We start from the raw sequence: 4623 nt of genomic DNA, 5'->3' as shown, positions 1-4623 counted from the left end.
GCTGAAACAAAGAATTTGTCCAATGTAGAAACTAGGACACTAAGTAGAGAACATGTCCAAAAGAGAAATGTAGTAGGCTGGGTGCAGTTGCTCAGGCCTGTAATCCCAGCACTGTAGGAGGCTAAGTCAGGTGGATCACTTGAGGCCAGGAGTTTAACACCAGCCTGGCCAACATGGTGAAACCCCATCTCTACTAAAAATACAAAAATTAGCTAGGCGTGGTGGCATGCACCTGTAATCCCAGCTACTTGGGAGGCAGAGGTGGGAGAAGCAGTTGAACCCAAGAGGCAGAGATTGCAGTGGGCAGATACCACGCCGTTGCACTCTAGCTTGGGCAACAGAGTGAGACTGTCTCAAAATACGTAAATAAATAAATAAAAGAAAAAAATAAAAGAAACATAGTAAATGATCATGATTCCTTCCACCCCTTAAATGAGGTCATTTGTAAGTAATTCATAAATTCACACCAAAATGGAATTTAAAATTTTCCAACTCCACCAATAAAGTGAGTACCATTATGCAGAACTCATGGAACAAGGTGATTTGCTCTTAACATTTTCTTTATAGATAAATACTCCAGTTACCTTTGTGGGGTGGGGAAAGAGGTCTCTAAGCACCCCTGCAAGGCAGAGCTGGTGTGGACTAAAAGACAACCTATGGGAAGAGAACAGGAATGTTAGCACCATGCAGCGCTGGGCTCAGAGTGTCTCCGTCATTGGCTATGGCTGAGTGTGTTCTTTCAGGCAATAGCCAAGCCTGCATGCCTGCCTGACTGCTGTGGAGAATCACAGCTGGGACACGGGGATTAGGGTACCTTCTTCAACGGGTTGCTATGAGGCCGCTCAATGAGACAATATACACAAAGCAGCAAGTAGTCAGCATATAGTGGGCACTCCATACATGCCTTTTATTCTTTTTTTTTTTGAGACGGAGTCTCACTCTGTCACCCAGGCTGGAGTGCAGTGGTCGGGTCTCAGCTCACTGCAAGCTCCGCCTCCTGGGTTCACGCCATTCTCCTGCTTCAGCCTCCCGAGTAGCTGGGACTACAGGTGTCCGCCACCTCGCCCGGCTAGTTTTTTGTATTGTTTTAGTAGAGATGGGGTTTCACCATGTTAGCCAGGATGGTCTCGATCTCCTGACCTTGTGATCCGCCCGTCTCGGCCTCCCAAAGTGCTGGGATTACAGGCTTGAGCCACCGTGCCTGGCCACCTTTTATTCTTTTTGTAGGGGTTTGGAGTCTGTATTCAATTTAGTTAAAGGGATTTTTTTTTTTTTTTTTTTTTGAGACAGGGTCTCTCTGTTGCCCAGGCTGGAGTGCAGTGGCATAATCTCGACTAACCGCAACCTTAGCCTCCCGGGTTCGAGTGATTCTCATGCCTCTGCCTCCGAGCAGCTGGGATTACAGGTGCCTGCCACGACACCTGGCTAATTTTTGTATTTTTAGTAGAGATGGGGTTTCACCATGTTGGTCAGGCTGGTCTCAAACTCCTGGCCTCAAGTGATCTGCCCACCTCAGCCTCCCAAAGTGTTGGGATTATAGGCGTGAGCCACTGCACCCAGCTGAAAGGATTTTTTCTAATTTGGAAAATCATTATGGTTGACATTCTTCTAATTGGTCATGCCAACTATACAGTGACCCCACAGGGTTATTTTCGACCCCGTTCCGCTTACCAGGCCTTAGATCCATAATAAGCAAAGAAAAGGATTTGACAACGCTGAAGATCAAATGGTACAATGGAGTTACAGTACACAAACATTTAAGTTGCTGGAATTCAACTATATGCTTAGCAAGAGGAAATAATACAGATGAATATATACATAGATATGTAATTTTCCCCCCTACAATATGGCTCTTAAATTCAAGCCAACTACTTCATCTGGTACTCAACCAAAGAAACAGCCATGGCCATCTGTTCCAACTCTGGAGGGAAAACTGACTATGTTGAATTTACTGAGAGATGGCGCAGAATACATAAAACTCTGTTATCTGTTGTATGTGGGTGATGAAAGGGACTTTTAATGGTAATTTTTTTCCATACATGAGTTTTGTCACACATGTTGACTTTAGAACTCAAACTCCAAGCACATGCAACACCACTGCTACACACTATTGTGTGTTATTTCAAGTTGTCAGGCCCTAAGCATATATGAAAAATGACTCCTAACAAAATCCATACTACTCTAAGACTAATTTGGGGACTGTTTAGGCAGCCTCCTAGCTGCAACAGCTGCATTACCATGTTCCCTTGAATAAATTCCTTCTGTCAATACTGGCATTGTTGACATCTTGAATTATTTATTTTAAAACATACTTATTTACTGAGTGTCTACTAATCCACTAGGCCTTGTACTCAGTTCTAGGGATACAGGAGTGAATAAAACAGGCTTGGCCTCTGGTCTCAAGGAGCTCACATTCTAGGAGAATTATGAGATACATTGATCAATTAATCACACAAATTTATGATGTTTATGAAGTTTTTCAACAAATATTTATTAAGAGCTAACTATGTGCCAGGCATTGTACTAAGCATTGGAGCTGATACTCTCAATAAAACAAACAAAATGAGAGAGATCAAAACTCTCTTGTAGGAAAGTTACACTCTATTATGGAAGATAGAAAATAAACAAGATAACTACATAAACTCTATGGTATGGAAGTTCTTTATAAAACCTGACAAGGAAAAAACAAAAAAGCAAGAAAGGGGGATTTTAAACTGGGGAGGAGGCCAGGCCCAGTGGTTCACGCCTGTAATACCAGCACTTTGGGAGGCCAAGATGGGTGAATCACTTGAGACTGGGAGTTCAAGACCAGCTTGCCCAACATGGCAAAACCCCATCTCTACTAAAAATACAAAAAATTAGCCAGACGTGGTGGCAGGCACCTGTAGTCCCAGCTACTCAGGAGGCTGAGGCAGGAGAATTACTTGAACCTGGGAGGTAGAGGTTGCAGTGAGCCAAGATTGCGCCACTGCACTCCAGCCTGGGCGACAAGAGCGATACTCCATGTCAAAAAAAAAAAAAAGAAAAAGAAAAAGAAAATGTAACAGACCAGATGATGCAAGGCTTAGTAAATCAGAGTAAGGACTGGCTTCTCCTGGATGTGTCAAAGGAGACCACTGAGGGATTTTGAGCAGAGGAGCAACATGATCTGTCATATATACTAAGAGAAACATTCTGACCTGTGATGAAAATAGGCTGCAGACAGCCAAGGGCAGAAGTAAAGAATCTGATGAGGAGACCATTGCAATTATTTAGGCAAAATACCATGGGGGCTTAGACAAATAGGGGTGGTAAAAAGTGGTTGAATTCTAGACATATTTTGGAGGTAGAGCAGACAGGATTTGCTGGCAAACTGAAAGTGGTTATGGAGAAAAAGAAAAGAAGCAAGGATAGTACCCAGGTCTTTGCCCTGAGCAATTGGAAAGATATAATTGCCATTAACTTAGACAGAGAAGGAGCTTGTTTCAGAGGGAGGGGTGAACTAGTCTGGGCCTTAATTGAGTGTGAGTTGCCTATTTGAGAAATCCTAATAGAGATGTCCTATAGGGTATAAATGAGTCTGAAATTCAGAGGAGATATACATTAGAAAGATATGAGAATAGAGATGGTATTTAATGCCATGAATCTGGATGAGACCACCAAGGCATCGAGCATGGAGGGAAGAGATCCAGTTCTGGAGACCCCAACATTTAGAGGTCAGGGATATGAGAAGAAACCAGCAAAAAGAACTGAAAAGGATCAGCCAGAATGGCAGCAAGATAACCAGTTAGTGTGGTTTCTTGGAGGCCAAGAGAAGAAAGCGTATCAAAAGAGAGTGGTAGATAAACAGTCAAATTTTGATTGCTATTATTTGGCAAAGGTATAGAATTCATCCATGAAAGTGGATAAAAGGACACAATTTAGATTGAGTACTCAGGAAAGTGGCATTTATGTTGAAGATTATAAAGAAAGAAGGCCAGTGACAATCACCGATGCAGTTTTCTTCCTTCCTGAAGTCATCCTTGCTTCATCCCAATGATGTCTCTGCTCAGCTGCAGGTGCAATCCATTTTTGGACCTATAAGGGACTTTATCTGTCACAGCCACCATCCTGACAGCTGAGCAAGGAGGAGACGTGGAAGATGGGAGTAAGGATGGAGGAAGAGAAGAGCTCAAAATGGCTTCCCCAAAAGAGACATAAGAAACAGCCAATTCCCTTCTCAATATGGCAGTTGCTTGGATATGATTTGTGGCAGTGAGTGCCCATTTGGCCCCACAAGTAAGACATTGTCTGCTATGCTCATGCAGGGGTTCCTGGGGCTGCGAAGAGGAGAAAATGGAAAGTTGTTTAATGGGTACAGAGTTTCAGTTCTGCAAGATGGAGAAGTTCTGGAAATCTATTGCAAACAATGTGCAAACGCTTAACACTAATGAACTCTACACTTAAAAATTATAGAGATGGTACATTTTATGTGTGCTTTTTTAACCACAGTTGAAAATTTTTTTAAAAGAGGCTGAAGTTTTCTGATTTTCTTTGAGACTTACTACATCACCCAGTATCAGAAAATCTAAAAACAAGGGGACTGTGCAACTGATGAAACCAAATCCCTTATTATTGTGTGCTGCTGTAATAGACACCGTAATC

This window comes from Piliocolobus tephrosceles, chromosome 6 (genome assembly GCF_002776525.5).
Source record: "Piliocolobus tephrosceles isolate RC106 chromosome 6, ASM277652v3, whole genome shotgun sequence".
NCBI lineage: Eukaryota > Metazoa > Chordata > Mammalia > Primates > Cercopithecidae > Piliocolobus > Piliocolobus tephrosceles.
This window is presented reverse-complemented; position numbering follows the sequence as displayed.